Source organism: Silene latifolia, chromosome X (assembly GCF_048544455.1).
Source record: "Silene latifolia isolate original U9 population chromosome X, ASM4854445v1, whole genome shotgun sequence".
Lineage (NCBI taxonomy): Eukaryota > Viridiplantae > Streptophyta > Magnoliopsida > Caryophyllales > Caryophyllaceae > Silene > Silene latifolia.
The window spans coordinates 183,650,244-183,667,325 of NC_133537.1; the positions used below are offsets into that span (position 1 = coordinate 183,650,244).

The 17,082-nt window shown below is 40.1% G+C and overlaps 2 non-coding genes across 2 annotated transcripts; both read left to right on the forward strand.

The window, feature by feature from the left end:
• Positions 1-6,359: 6,359 nt before the first annotated feature.
• LOC141625878 (small nucleolar RNA R71) lies at positions 6,360-6,466 on the forward strand. Its single transcript, XR_012535624.1, has one exon. It is a non-coding gene; the product is annotated as a small nucleolar RNA R71 (small nucleolar RNA).
• Positions 6,467-15,727: 9,261 nt separating this feature from the next.
• Positions 15,728-15,834, forward strand: LOC141625879 (small nucleolar RNA R71). Its single transcript, XR_012535625.1, has one exon. It is a non-coding gene; the product is annotated as a small nucleolar RNA R71 (small nucleolar RNA).
• The last annotated feature ends 1,248 nt before the right edge of the window (positions 15,835-17,082 follow it).

The following is a 17,082-nucleotide window of genomic DNA, read 5'->3' on the forward strand; positions in this document are numbered from 1 at the left end:
GTGGAATGATGATCCCTATGATGCTAGTAGCGTATGACATGACAAGTCTCGAATTCTCTACAAAATTAAAGGTCATGGATCGTCCCAAGCTCGACCAAGTGGCTTGACAAAAGGCTTTTTGGGAATAAAATGCTCAAATCCTTATTCACAACGGGTGGATATGACTAGCATTCAAAATTGTCCTCATTTCACTTTCACATTTCAAAAATTTAAGATGGGGTTTGTCCCTTCCGGGCTAGTGTCCTTTGCTTTCGCCAATCGCTTATTAGGCAACCGGTTAACCTCTAGACAATAGCTTTTCGGGGTGATAGTCACTCTGTCTCTGGGCGGCCGAATTCACAACCGTGTGGGGGCCCAATCCAATGGATCCCGCACCAAAGCACATCGAAGTGGTACGCCTCCATCAAAACAATTAAATTTCTCAACATTTCAACATTTCATAACATTTGAGGTTTCCTTGGCATTAAATTACTTCCACATGACAAAATTTTCGAAATGAGCATTTTCAAGCTTATTGATAGAAAAGTATTTTTGGGTTGCCTTACCACAAGGTCACCTAGACAAGTTAACCAAGTCCACATCGCATCACGGGGTTGGATAGGTGACTCACATGCAAACTCTTGACTAGGCCTTGGGTCATGGGTCAAAAGACACTAGTATGACACTATCTAGGGTGTTTTACAACCATTCTAGTAGGCAAAGTCTTAAGTTGAACAAGTATTTGTAATGGCTTAGTTGCTCTTGTCAAAGTTCCTAATTAGGCATTTTTCAAAACATTTCTAACATGCAACTACATGCCATGATGCAGCTAATATAAACATCCTAATGCAAGTGATTCTATCAACTAATATGACATAAACTAAATGCAAGTCCTAAGTTCACATTGTTATACCGCATCAATCAAAATAAAGCCACATAGTCATTAACATAAAGAGGAGAAAGGAGATTGGAAAGATCATACCATGCGGTCTTCATTATCCTCATGTCTCGGATGTGGCGTAGTCAATCAATGTGAACAAGGATAGAACAAACACAATATATACAAAACAATATATACACAAGACTACAAAGGGAAATAAACATGTTTTTGGGTTTTTCAATTTTCAAATTTTTATGATTTTCGAAATTTTTCAATTTTTTTGGATTTTTGAATGAGAGTTAAATGTTAGAATTCCCATCCCCACACTAATATGGGCATTGTCCTCAATGGCCAAAATGATGGAAATTATGCAAAGATGATGCATGATTTCTATGCTAAATGCAATCTACACTAAGCTATACTACATGATGCATGGTTTTTGTTATGACGGAGAGGATAATTTAAATTACCTCCCGTTGTGTATGCATTAACTTCCCCAAACCGAGTGAGACACTATTGCTAATGTCCAAGGATGGGTGTAGTTCATGCACACACTATGCAATGCATGAAACTAATTTGTCATTTTGGATTTTGAAAATGGGAACAATAAAATGAGAACACCTCAATGGTACCGATGTGTGAGTCCTCTATGGTGCTAGTAGTACTCCAACAATGATCAAGAAAAATAATAAAAACAAAGAGAGAAATAGACAAACCATAAGAGGGTAGGAGCCTCCAAGGCTTGCTAATCTTCCATCATGTTATCACCATCACTTTCCTCATTAGAAGTGGTCACATTGCCACTTCCCTCTTCATTTGCCTCTTCACTTTCTTCCTCATCTTGCTCATCATCATCTTCACCATCCTTCTCTCCTTCTTCACTTGCTTCCTCATCAATGTTATCATCAACTTCTTCATTACCAACAACCTCATTGTCACCCGAAACGACCCTAGATGCACCCGGAAATAGGACTTCTTTATCCGCCCAACTAGGCAAAGGACATGATGGGTCAAGTAGTCCTTGCCTAGCTAAGTGTAGGAGGGGTGGATATTGAGCCAAGTAAGCATTTTTCCGGTCCTCAAAGGCTTGCTTGTGCATTGCTTGCATGAGAAGAGTCACATAGTCATTTCTAGCTTCAACTCCTTCCGGCTTGAACTCTTGATACTCAAAGGGGTAAGGTGGTATGACAATGGAAGAGGAGGGCATTTCAAGTTCACCCTTTTGTTGTTGAATAATATACTCGGCCTCTTTAGAAAGGGGAAGTAGATAATTGGTCCGGTGGACGCTTAGACGACAAATCTTTGAAGGCAAAGTGAACGATCTAGCTTCACTAGTGAGCCATCCATACTTGGTATCAAGAGGGTTATGAGCAACCCACTTGTATTTGTGTATCATAGTATGCAAATCAACAAGATGACCACCCTCCTTTGCTTTATACTTGTTATCCTTATTGAAGTTAGGATCAAAGTACTTAGCTAGGATAGTGACTAGGCCACCATTGACAATAACGGTAGTGCCCTTCTTCCCACAATCAATGTTGAGCCATCTATCTACCAAGAGCCTCAAAGAATTGTAAGGCTTGGTGTGTACTCTTCCAATGTTCAAAGCCGATTCAAGGAGACTAAAATCAAGTTTGGTGAAATGGTTGATATCTTTCCTTGCAATAATGGTGTTTCCCATGACCTTGTGCCATACTCTTATGCCCGGATGGTGGACTAAAAGAGCACGACTCGCATGAAAGTCCTCAAATTTCCTCCCGGAAATTGCCTCCCAAAGAGGGTCGGGGTCATACTTTCCATAATTCTTAAAATAACTCGGTTCATCACTAAGACCCAAGATTTCACTCAATTCCTTAAAGGAAATGCGTCTACTAACATTAGCTAGACGAAACTCGAGATTCTCCCTACTCTCAACTTTGGTGACTTTCAAAGAACTCAAAAATTCCAAGGTAAGGGAGGGGTATGTCAACTTTTTTGATTAAAACAATTTCTCTAACCCCATGGCTTTGAAAAAGGCTCTAGTTTGCTCAAGGACACCCAACTTTCCCAAGGTGTCTTCACAAATAAATTTGGTGGATTGAATTGATTTCCTAGCAAACTTGGCAAAAGTATCTCTATGGGTTTTGGAAATAAAAGTTACCTCCGGATAATGCAAAAGTTGATCGATTTCCGGAGTAGAAGATGTTGTTGCTCCCATAGAAGGTTGTTGTTGTTGTTGCACTTCCAAGTTTGGTGTTGCTACTACCATAGCCAATGCTTTCTTTGCTTGAAGAGCCTTTTGCCTTTGTGAAAGTGCCTTTGTTGCCTTTGTTGCTCCCTTAGTCCTTGCCATTGATGATTTAATTAAGAAAAGAATGAAAAATCTTCAATTTGTAGTGTACCCAAATCGATTTAAAGGTGAAAGGCTTTGCCTTTATGAATTCAAAAATCGACTCAAAAGTTGAAGATTTTGTGCTTGGTTTTGATTTTTGTTGAAAAAGGAGTGATTGATTTGTTGTTGAAAGGATGATTTGATTTGATTTTGGTGAATGTTGTTGAGGGATTTTGTTTTTGTGATGGAGAGGATGAGGGTTTTGATGTTTTGAAGTAGTGTTATGAATGAATGAATGAATGAATGAAGGTGGGAGGGGTTTTATAAAGACCGAAATTTTCGAATCATAGGGCAATCCGTGCGGATTCTGCCCAATACGGGCGGATTCTGCACTTTCTGGGTTTGATAAAACTCGCCTAAAGACGGGCGGATTCAAAAGAAGACGCTCGGATTTTCTTGATACGGGACGGGCGGATTCTCTTGAAGACGGACGGATTTGAGTCCAGGAAATTTTGCTTGTTTTCCTTAGCAGAGAAGACGGGCGTCTTCTATCCAAGACGGACGGATTTGCAGAGACGGGCGGATTGCTGCTCAGGACGCCCGGATTCTCTTACAGTCAAAAATATTTCAAAATTGCATCTCATAGGGACGTGCGTCTTTAACCCAGTACGCTCGGATTGCAGGAAAACGGGCGGATTCTCTTGAATCCGCTCGAATTCTACCCTTTTGTACCCGGATTCAGTTCCATCCGTGCACAATGCATTTCCCTTACCATTCTTCTATTCTTCTTCAAATCTTGTGTTCGTCATTGTGGGGGCACTACTAAGGCATGGATAGCCTAGGCAATTGTCATCCCCACACTAAGGTAAAGCACTACACATCAATTGAAATTGTTAGTCCCTCCCTCACTTCTCTCAAACATAACAAATATCTTGATCAAAGTAAATAAAATAAATCCAACGATGACAAAAATGCAATACAAGAATTGAAATGCGAGTTAGGGAGTTAGAAATATTTACAAATGGTGGTTTAGGGAGGACTCCACCAAACTCTCATTCTAGATGAGATGTCAAGGGGGCATGTTCAAGGTGTTGTTGATGTTGCTCAACACCTTGAAAAAGTAATCAAAAGCTTGTTCATTATTATGGTAGAGGTCTTCAATAGTCCTTTGCCCTTGTTGTTGGTCTTGATCGATGGCATTACCAATGTAGGGATTAAAAATCCCTTCAAATTCGTCGTCCCAAAGACCACAAACTTCATTAAGTTGATCATTGAAAATCTCTTGATTTGATGGAGACAACTCTCCCAAATTCTTCTTTTGGCCAATGAGGCCTTCCTCTTCTTCTTTGGTTGATTTTGATGAGTTTTGCAAGCTCTCCTTGTCACAATTCACTTGCTCTTTGAATGGAGCATCTTCAATTTTTTTCTTCCATTGGAGTTCCGATTTCTTCCTTTCATCCTTTCGGCTATAATGATCAATCATAAAACATCGTTCATGCAAATGAGGAGCTCTCATAGTCTTGTCAAGATTAAAGGTTATGCTTTCATCTCCCACTTCTAGAGTGAGCTCACCATGTTTCACATCAATCACCGCACCCGCGGTGTGTAGGAAAGGTCTTCCTAGAATGATTGGAATGTTGGAATCTTCCTCCATATCAACAATGACAAAGTCCACCGGGATGGAAAAACTTCCCAATTCGTACGGGGACATCTTCCCATATCCCTAATGGTGTCTTTGTCGATCTATCGGCCATTTGGAGTGTGATGTTGGTGCATTTAAGCTCTCCTATCCCCAACCTTTTACTCACCGAGTACGGCATGACACTCACACTAGCCCCTAGATCACATAAGGCTTTGTTGATCGTTGTGTCGCCAATGGTACACGGTATTGTGAAGCTTCCCGGATCCTTTAACTTTGGAGGTGAACTCCCTTGAAGTATTGCACTACTCACCTTAGTGAAGGCGATAGTCTCAAGCTTCCAGATCGACTTCTTCTTTGTGAGGATATCTTTCATGTATTTCGCATAGGCCGGCACGTGATTGATTAATTCCGTGAAAGGAATCGAGACTTCCAAATTCTTCACAATTTCCATGAACTTTCCAAGTTGATCATCAAATTTGGGTTTGGCTTGACGACTTGGAAAAGGAAGTCTAATCACAATGGGCTCTTTCTCCTTGACCTTGTCTTCATTTTTCTTTGAACTTTATTCTTTTGATGATTCTCCATCTTTGGAGCTTTGCACAATTTCTTCCTTGTTACTAGCTTCCAAAACTTCATCCTCAACTTGCTTCCTTGGTGCTTCATACCTTGTACCACTTCTCAAGTGAATGGCACTAACTGTTTCATGTCTAGGGGGATTACTTTGAGGTGGTAATTTCCCCTTTTGTCTTTGTGAGCTTGAAGATGCTAGTTGAGTCAATTGTGTTTCCAACATCTTGGTGTGAGCTAGGATGTTGTTGATGGTGGTTTCCTTTGCTTGGCTATCTTTTTGAATTTGAGTGAAAAATTCTTGTTGATTCTTTTGCATTTGGAGGACCGCTTTTTGGACATCAAAACCTTGGTCATTTTGGTGATTGTATGGATTTTGATTTTGGTAACCTTGGTTTTGATTGTAAAAGGGTCTTTGATTTTGGTTTCTCATGGGTGGTGGAGTGTATGTTGTTTGAGGGTTTTGAACATTTTGGCTTTTGTATGAGAGATTTGGATGGAATTTGGTGTTTTCATTGTAATAGTTGGAATAAGGCGTACCAGTCTTGTATGCTTGGAAAGCATTCACTTGTTCATTTGTTCCCCTACATTCACCTTGGTCATGTCCCAAAGTTCCACAATTCTCACATATCCCACTTGGGATTGATGAGGATGCCGTCATGGCATTAACATGATGCTTTGGTGATTTTGAGACTTCTTCAAGTCTAGCCATAGCTTTTTCAAACTTCAAATTGATTGTGTCAATATGATCACTAAGTTGAGCACCCAATTGAGTAACGGAGTCCACTTCATGCTTTCCTCCTCTAGTAGCCTTGCGAGGTCTACTATATTGTGAGTTATGGACCGCCATTTCCTCAATCATGTTCCATGTTTGATTGTCATCAACTTCGGTGAACATTCCATTTGATCCCATGTTGAGAATGTTCCTTGAATCCTCATATAGACCATTCCAAAATTGTTGTACCAAAAACCATTCGCTAAGTCCATGGTGAGGACATGAGCGACAAATTCCCTTGAACCGCTCCCAAGCTTCATACAAAGATTCTTCATCCCTTTGCTTAAAACCCGTAATTTGAGCTCTTAGCATGTTAGTCTTTTCCGGTGGGTAGAATTTTTTGTAGAAAGCTAGAGCCAACTTCTTCCAAGAATCAATTCCGAGAGTGGCCTTGTCAAGGCCCTTCAACCATTGCTTCGCGGTGCCGATTAGAGAAAAAGGAAATAAGACCCATCTAATTTGGTCTTGAGTCACACCCGTTTGAGAGATTGCATCACAATAGTCGCAAAAGGTTTCCATATGATAATGAGGGTCTTCACTAGGCATCCCCCCAAATTGGCTCCTTTCAACTAATTGGATGAAGGCGGACTTGGCAATAAAATTTCCGGTTAGATGTTGCGGTGTAGGAGTACCATTTGGTAGGTTCTCCTCGGTGGGTACGGAGTGTGACGAGAATTTAGGCATTGTAGGTTGATTTTGTGGGGTATTGTGTAATGGGTTCTCCTCTCCTTCTATTGCGAAAGGATTGACGAACTCAATAGTTGGTTGAACAACTTCACTAATACCTCTTAAATTCCTCCTAACAAGTATCCTATTGTTCATCAAGGTTCTTTCGATTTCACGGTCAAAAGGTAACAAATCACCTTGTGACCTTCTAGACATGCAAAATATCAAACAACTCGAAAACAATTAGAACAAACCTTGAGTAATTTTACTTCCCCAAGGCGAAGAAAGACACAACTAATAACAATAAAAAGGAAATCTAAATCAAACAAACACCGTCCCCGGCAACGGCGCCATTTTTGATCGGTCTGTTTCGTGTTCACAATTAAAGGTGTGGTCGTTGGGTCACGTCCGAATCAAAACACAATTTGTAACTTCACAAACAACTCTACAATTAGTAAAGAGGCAAGTAAAGGTCGGATCCCAAGGGACGGGTATTGAAATGAGATTTCTATTGAAACTAGTGATGTCTTAAGGGTGTCACAAATTGGGTTGATGTAGAAGGTCACTAACTAAAATAGCAATGAAAATAAACTAGCAAGATGAATTAAAAGGGGTGTAAACAATTGATTAAAAAGCACTAGGGTGTCATGGGATCATAGGAGAATCATGGGAATTGATCATACAAACATGTTCTCAAATTATAAGCAAGCAATTATTGTTGTGATGGATTGAGTTGGGTTATATCTTACAATCCTAGGAAAGTTTGGGTCCCGGAGCCGAATCGATTAGATTGTACAACACCTACAAGTCGACTTAATCTTCCCTACTCAACAACATGCATGGTCTAATGAGACTCGAGTTGGGTTATGTCTTACAAGTCTCATTGAAAAGATAGAAGATGATAGTAAATGCAAGGATTCATAGGCTTAGCATTTCATCAAATATAACATGTGCATGAGTTGAGATCAAAACAAGCAAGCAAATAAAACATGAAAGCATATTAATTTAAGCATGAATCATTCCCCATGTTGGTTTCCCCTAATCACCCATTAACCCTAGCTAAGAGACTACTCACTCATTATCATGTTGATCATGCTAGCAAGGTTGTCAATCATACCAACAATATGAAACATGATGAATAAATGAAAGTAATTAACAATAATTAAAAAGGGATTAAGAGAATTATACCTACTAATGATTCCAATAATAAAGCAAAGATAAAAGAAGTACTTGATGCTTGATTGAGAGGTTGTCAATCTCCCAACAATAACCCAAATATTCTTCAATTACCCAAAATAAAGGATGAACAAAAGAGAGATTAAGGAAATAAAACTTGTATTAGAACTTGATTAATTGTTGATTACAAAACTAAAGAGAGATTTTATTGATATTAACTACTCTAATTATTGATAAGAAGAACATGCCCCTCTAATTAGACTAATGGGGTATTTATAGTGGAAATTAGGGAGGATGCATTAGGGTTAACTAAGGGCTAAACTAGTAATTACACTTTTTAGATTGAGCAGGGAGGAGCCGGTATTTTCCGAAGGAAGGGCTTCTTTCTTTTTAACTTGGAGAAGAGGAAATCGTGCTGTAGAGGAATCCGGGCGTATTGGGGTCGGGACGGGCGGATTCTGGTGGTGGAAGATGAGCGGATTCGAGGGAATCCGGGCGGATTCTGGCGGTGCAATCCGAGCGTCTTTGGAGGAAACCGCTCGGATTGTGCTGTGAGGAGACGGGCGGATTGGAGACAATCCGCTCGGATTGTAGCTCAGCACAAATTATTCTTTTTTTCTTCCTTTTTCTTCATGAAATTCCATGGGGATTTCCTTGGGGACTCAAGGATCCTTTCTCAACATTGCTCATCTACTATCATATGTACAAAGGCCTTCTAATCTTGTCTCTCCTTGATGCTTGGTCATTGAATTCGATCAATTTAGTCTTGTTTTGCCATGAAAATGCAAGATTCTTACTCCTTTCCTACCAAGGGATCAAAATCTCAAAGAATATGCAAAACAAAGAACTAAAGATAATAAATGACCCAAATATGCACTAAAAAGCATGGGAACAAGGCTAATTCGGGGGCTAAAAATGCGCTAATTATGGTCACATCAAATATCCCCAAACCGAACCTTTGCTCGTCCCGAGTAAAGAGGTGACAAAGACTAGGACCAATACTAACCTATCCTAATAATATAGCCGATATGAGACAATTAGCGGGTCTCACTCCGCCCCTTCAACTCACAACAAGACAACCATGAGGTAGGATGCCTTCTTGCAAGGCAAGGTGGGTCTTGCCAAAATGGCGACACATCCAAACATTAAGCACACAAAATCACATAATGGATGCATCTACAAAAGGAATAGCCACTTCCTCATCAAGTGGCGGAGGCACTAAAGAGGAACAAATTTAAGAGCATGTAATCCTTCACAAATACTAATTCAACAAATTACTAAGGCTAAGAGGATGGCACTAAATCACCTCCAAATGGTGTTAAACTAGACTACTTTCGTCCTCAATTTCCAAATGCTTTCGTCAAGAGCGATCGGATGGTGGTGGAATGATGATCCCTATGATGCTAGTAGCGTATGACATGACAAGTCTCGAATTCTCTACAAAAGTAAAGGTCATGGATCGTCCCAAGCTCGACCAAGTGGCTTGACAAAAGGCTTTTTGGGAATGAAATGCTCAAATCTTTATTCACAACGGGTGGATATGACTAGCATTCAAAATTGTCCTCATTTCACTTTCACATTTCAAAAATTTAAGATGGGGTTTGTCCCTTCCGGGCTAGTGTCCCTTGCTTTCGCCAATCGCTTATTAGGCAACCGGTTAACCTCTAGACAATAGCTTTTCGGGGTGATAGTCACTCTCTCTGCGGGCGGCCGAATTCACAACCGTGGGGGCCCAATCCAATGGATCCCGCACCAAAGCACATCGAAGTGGTACGCCTCCATCAAAACAATTAAATTTCTCAACATTTCAACATTTCATAACATTTGAGGTTTCCTTGGCATTAAATTACTTTCACATGACAAAATTTTCGAAATGAGCATTTTCAAGCTTATTGATAGAAAAGTATTTTTGGGTTGCCTTACCACAAGGTCACCTAGACAAGTTAACCAAGTCCACATCGCATCACGGGGTTGGATAGGTGACTCACATGCAAACTCTTGACTAGGCCTTGGGTCATGGGTCAAAAGACACTAGTATGACACTATCTAGGGTGTTTTACAACCATTCTAGTAGGCAAAGTCTTAAGTTGAACAAGTATTTGTAATGGCTTAGTTGCTCTTGTCAAGGTTCCTAATTAGGCATTTTTCAAAACATTTCTAACATGCAACTACATGCCATGATGAAACTAATATAAACATCCTAATGCAAGTGATTCTATCAACTAATATGACATATAAACTAAATGCAAGTCCTAAGTTCACATTGTTATACCGCATCAATCAAAATAAAGCCACATAGTCATTAACATAAAGAGGAGAAAGGAGATTGGAAAGATCATACCATGCGGTCTTCATTATCCTCATGTCTCGGATGTGGCGTAGTCAATCAATGTGAACAAGGATAGAACAAACACAATATATACAAAACAATATATACACAAGACTACAAAGGGAAATAAACATGTTTTTGGGTTTTTCAATTTTCATGATTTTCGAAATTTTTCAATTTTTTTGGATTTTTGAATGAGAGTTAAATGTTAGAATTCCCATCCCCACACTAATATGGGCATTGTCCTCAATGGCCAAAATGATGGAAATTATGCAAAGATGATGCATGATTTCTATGCTAAATGCAATCTACACTAAGCTATACTACATGATGTATGGTTTTTGTTATGACGGAAAGGATAATTTAAATTACCTCCCATTGTGTATGCATTAACTTCCCCAAACCGAGTGAGACACTATTGCTAATGTCCAAGGATGGGTGTAGTTCATGCACACACTATGCAATGCATGAAACTAATTTGTCATTTTGGATTTTGAAAATGGGAACAATAAAATGAGAACACCTCAATGGTACCGAGGTGTGAGTCCTCTATGGTGCTAGTACTACTCCAACAATGATCAAGAAAAATAATAAAAACAAAGAGAGAAATAGACAAACCATAAGAGGGTAGGAGCCTCCAAGTCTTGCTAATCTTCCATCATGTTTTCACCATCACTTTCCTCATTAGAAGTGGTCACATTGCCACTTCCCTCTTCATTTGCCTCTTCACTTTCTTCCTCATCTTGCTCATCATCATCTTCACCATCCTTCTCTCCTTCTTCACTTGCTTCCTCATCAATGTTATCATCAACTTCTTCATTACCAACAACCTCATTGTCACCCGAAACGACCCTAGATGCACCTGAAAATAGGACTTCTCTATCCGCCCAACTAGGCAAAGGACATGATGGGTCAAGTAGTCCTTGCCTAGCTAAGTGAAGGAGGGGTGGATATTGAGCCAAGTAAGCATTTTTCCGGTCCTCAAAGGCTTGCTTGTGCATTGCTTGCATGAGAAGAGTCACATAGTCATTTCTAGCTTCAACTCCTTCCGGCTTGAACTCTTGATACTCAAAGGGGTAAGGTGGTATGACAATGGAAGAGGAGGGCATTTCAAGTTCACCCTTTTGTTGTTGAATAATATACTCGACCTCTTTAGAAAGGGGAAGTAGATAATTGGTCCGGTGGACGCTTAGACGACAAATCTTTGAAGGCAAAGTGAACGATCTAGCTTCACTAGTGAGCCATCCATACTTGGTATCAAGAGGGTTATGAGCAACCCACTTGTATTTGTGTATCATAGTATGCAAATCAACAAGATGACCACCCTCCTTTGCTTTATACTTGTTATCCTTATTGAAGTTAGGATCAAAGTACTTAGCTAGGATAGTGACTAGGCCGCCATTGACAATAACGGTAGTGCCCTTCTTCCCACAATCAATGTTGAGCCATCTATCTACCAAGAGCCTCAAAGAATTGTAAGGCTTGGTGTGTACTCTTCCAATGTTCAAAGCCGATTCAAGGAGAATAAAATCAAGTTTGGTGAAATGGTTGGTATCTTTCCTTGCAATAATGGTGTTTCCCATGACCTTGTGCCATACTCTTATGCCCGGATGGTGGACTAAAAGAGCACGACTCGCATGAAAGTCCTCAAATTTCCTCCCGGAAATTGCCTCCCAAAGAGGGTCGGGGTCATACTTTCCATAATTCTTAAAATAACTCGGTTCATCACTAAGACCCAAGATTTCACTCAATTCCCTAAAGGAAATGCGTCTACTAACATTAGCTAGACGAAACTCGAGATTCTCCCTACTCTCAACTTTGGTGACTTTCAAAGAACTCAAAAATTCCAACGTAAGGGAGTGGTATGTCAACTCTTTTGATTAAAACAATTTCTCTAACCTCATGGCTTTGAAAAAGGCTCTAGTTTGCTCAAGGACACCCAACTTTCCCAAGGTGTCTTCACAAATAAATTTGGTGGATTGAATTGATTTCCTAGCAAACTTGGCAAAAGTATCTCTATGGGTTTTGGAAATAAAAGTTACCTCCGGATAATGCAAAAGTTGATCGATTTCCGGAGTAGAAGATGTTGTTGCTCCCATAGAAGGTTGTTGTTGTTGTTGCACTTCCAAGTTTGGTGTTGCTACTACCATAGCCAATGCTTTCTTTGCTTGAAGAGTCTTTTGCCTTTGTGAAAGTGCCTTTGTTGCCTTTGTTGCTCCCTTAGTCCTTGCCATTGATGATTTAACCAAGAAAAGAATGAAAAATCTTCAATTTGTAGTGTACCCAAATAGATTTAAAGGTGAAAGGCTTTGCCTTTATGAATTCAAAAATCGACTCAAAGGTTGAAGATTTTGTGCTTGGTTTTTATTTTTGTTGAAAAAGGAGTGATTGATTTGTTGTTGAAAGGATGATTTGATTTGATTTTGGTGAATGTTGTTGAGGGATTTTGTTTTTGTGATGGAGAGGATGAGGGTTTTGATGTTTTGAAGTAGTGTTATGAATGAATTAATGAATGAATGAAGGTGGGAGGGGTTTTATAAAGACCGAAATTTTCGAACTGCAGGGGCAATCCGTGCGGATTCTGCCCAATACGGGCGGATTCTGCACTTTCTGGGTTTGATAAAACTCGCCTAAAGACGGGCGGATTCAGAAGAAGACGCTCGGATTTTCTTGATACGGGACGGGTGGATTCTCTTGAAGACGGACGGATTTGAGTCCAGGAAATTTTGCTTGTTTTCCTTAGCAGAGAAGACGGGCGTCTTCTATCCAAGACGGACGGATTTGCAGAGACGGACGGATTGCTGCTCAGGACGCCCGGATTCTCTTACAGTCAAAAATATTTCAAAATTGCATCTCATAGGGACGTGCGTCTTCAACCCAGTACGCTCGGGTTGCAGGAAAACGGGCGGATTCTCTTGAATCCGCTCGGATTCTACCCTTTTGTACCCGGATTCAGTTCCATCCGTGCACAATGCATTTCCCTTACCATTCTTCTATTCTTCTTCAAATCTTGTGTTCGTCATTGTGGGGGCACTACTAAAGCATGGATAGCCTAGGCAATTGTCATCCCCACACTAAGGTAAAGCACTACACATCAATTGAAATTGTTAGTCCCTCCCTCACTTCTCTCAAACATAACAAATATCTTGATCAAAGTAAATAAAATAAATCCAAAGATGACAAAAATGCAATACAAGAATTGAAATGCGAGTTAGGGAGTTAGAAATATTTACAAATGGTGGTTTAGGGAGGACTCCACCAAACTCTCATTCTTGATGAGATGTCAAGGGGGCATGTTCAAGGTGTTGTTGATGTTGCTCAACACCTTGAAAAAGTAATCAAAAGCTTGTTCATTATTATGGTAGAGGTCTTCAATAGTCCTTTGCCCTTGTTGTTGGTCTTGATCGATGGCATTACCAATGTAGGGATTAAAAATCCCTTCAAATTCGTCTTCCCAAAGACCACAAAGTTCATTAAGTTGATCATTGAAAATCTCTTGATTTGATGGAGACAACTCTCCCAAATTCTTCTTTTGGCCAATGAGGCCTTCCTCTTCTTCTTTGGTTGATTTTGATGAGTTTTGCAAGCTCTCCTTGTCACAATTCACTTGCTCTTTGAATGGAGCATCTTCAATTTTTTTCTTCCATTGGAGTTCCGATTTCTTCCTTTCATCCTTTCGGCTATAATGATCAATCATAAAACATGGTTCATGCAAATGAGGAGCTCTCATAGTCTTGTCAAGATTAAAGGTTATGCTTTCATCTCCCACTTCTAGAGTGAGCTCACCATGTTTCACATCAATCACCGCACCCGCGGTGTGTAGGAAAGGTCTTCCTAGAATGATTGGAATGTTGGAATCTTCCTCCATATCAACAATGACAAAGTCCACCGGGATGAAAAACTTCCCAATTCGTACGGAGACATCTTCCCATATCCCTAATGGTGTCTTTGTCGATCTATCGGCCATTTGGAGTGTGATGTTGGTGCATTTAAGCTCTCCTATCCCCAACCTTTTACTCACCGAGTACGGCATGACACTCACACTAGCCCCTAGATCACATAAGGCTTTGTTGATCGTTGTGTCGCCAATGGTACACGGTATTGAGAAGCTTCCCGGATCCTTTAACTTTGGAGGTGAACTCCCTTGAAGTATTGCACTACTCACCTTAGTGAAGGCGATAGTCTCAAGCTTCCAGATCGACTTCTTCTTTGTGAGGATATCTTTCATGTATTTCGCATAGGCCGGCACGTGATTGATTAATTCCGTGAAAGGAATCGAGACTTCCAAATTCTTCACAATTTCCATGAACTTTCCAAGTTGATCATCAAATTTGGGTTTGGCTTGACGACTTGGAAAAGGAAGTCTAATCACAATGGGCTCCTTCTCCTTGACCTTGTCTTCATTTTTCTTTGAACTTTATTCTTTTGATGATTCTCCATCTTTGGAGCTTTGCACAATTTCTTCCTTGTTACTAGCTTCCACAACTTCATCCTCAACTTGCTTCCTTGGTGCTTCATACCTTGTACCACTTCTCAAGTGAATGGCACTAACCGTTTCATGTCCAGAGGGATTACTTTGAGGTGGTAATTGCCCCTTTTGTCTTTGTGAGCTTGAAGATGCTAGTTGAGTCAATTGTGTTTCCAACATCTTGGTGTGAGCTAGGATGTTGTTGATGGTGGTTTCCTTTTCTTGGCTATCTTTTTGCATTTGAGTGAAAAATTCTTGTTGATTCTTTTGCATTTGGAGGACCGCTTTTTGGACATCAAAACCTTGGTCATTTTGGTGATTGTATGGATTTTGATTTTGGTAACCTTGGTTTTGATTGTAAAAGGGTCTTTGATTTTGGTTTCTCATGGGTGGTGGAGTGTATGTTGTTTGAGGGTTTTGAACATTTTGGCTTTTGTATGAGAGATTTGGATGGAATTTGGTGTTTTCATTGTAATAGTTGGAATAAGGCGTACCAGTCTTGTATGCTTGGAAAGCATTCACTTGTTCATTTGTTCCCCTACATTCACCTTGGTCATGTCCCAAAGTTCCACAATTCTCACATATCCCACTTGGGATTGATGAGGATGCCGTCATGGCATTAACATGATGCTTTGGTGATTTTGAGACTTCTTCAAGTCTAGCCATAGCTTTTTCAAACTTCAAATTGATTGTGTCAATATGAGCACTAAGTTGAGCACCCAATTGAGTAACGGAGTCCACTTCATGCTTTCCTCCTCTTGTAGCCTTGCGAGGTCTACTATATTGTGAGTTATGGATCGTCATTTCCTCAATCATGTTCCATGTTTGATTGTCATCAACTTCGGTGAACATTCCATTTGATCCCATGTTGAGAATGTTCCTTGAATCCTCATATAGACCATTCCAAAATTGTTGTACCAAAAACCATTCGCTAAGTCCATGGTGAGGACATGAGCGACAAATTCCCTTGAACCGCTCCCAAGCTTCATACAAAGATTCTTCATCCCTTTGCTTAAAACCCGTAATTTGAGCTCTTAGCATGTTAGTCTTTTCCGGTGGGTAGAATTTTTTGTAGAAGGCTAGAGCCAACTTCTTCCAAGAATCTATTCCGAGGGTGGCCTTATCAAGGCCCTTCAACCATTGCTTCGCGGCGCCGATTAGAGAAAAAGGAAATAAGACCCATCTAATTTGGTCTTGAGTCACACCCGTTTGAGAGATTGCATCACAATAGTCGCAAAAGGTTTCCATATGAGAATGAGGGTCTTCACTAGGCATCCCCCCAAATTGGCTCCTTTCAACTAATTGGATGAAGGCGGACTTGGCAATAAAATTTCCGGTTAGATGTTGCGGTGTAGGAGTACCATTTGGTAGGTTCTCCTCGGTGGGTACGGAGTGTGACGAGAATTTAGGCATTGTAGGTTGATTTTGTGGGGTATTGTGTAATGGGTTCTCCTCTCCTTCTATTGCGAAAGGATTGACGAACTCAATAGTTGGTTGAACAACTTCACTAATACCTCTTAAATTCCTCCTAACAAGTCTCCTATTGTTCGTCAAGGTTCTTTCGATTTCACGGTTAAAAGGTAACAAATCACCTTTTGACCTTCTAGACATGCAAAATATCAAACAACTCGAAAACAATTAGAACAAACCTTGAGGAATTTTACTTCCCCAAGGCGAAGAAAGACACAACTAATAACAATAAAAAGGAAATCTAAATCAAACAAACACCGTCCCCGGCAACGGCGCCATTTTTGATCGGTCCGTTACGTGTTCACAATTAAAGGTGTGGTCGTTGGGTCACGTCCGAATCAAAACACAATTTGTAACTTCACAAACAACTCTACAATTAGTAAAGAGGCAAGTAAAGGTCGGATCCCAAGGGACGGGTATTGAAATGAGATTTCTATTGAAACTAGTGATGTCTTAGGGGTGTCACAAATTGGGTTGATGTAGAAGGTCACTAACTAAAATAGCAATGAAAACAAACTAGCAAGATGAATTAAAAGGGGTGTAAACAATTGATTAAAAAGCACTAGGGTGTCATGGGATCAAAGGGGAATCATGGGAATTGATCATACAAACATGTTCTCAAATTATAAGCAAGCAATTATTGTTGTGATGGATTGAGTTGGGTTATATCTTACAATCCTAGGAAAGTTTGGGTCCCGGAGCCGAATCGATTAGATTGTACAACACCTACAAGTCGACTTAATCTTCCCTACTCAACAACATGCATGGTCTAATGAGACTCGAGTTGGGTTATGTCTTACAAGTCTCATTGAAAAGATA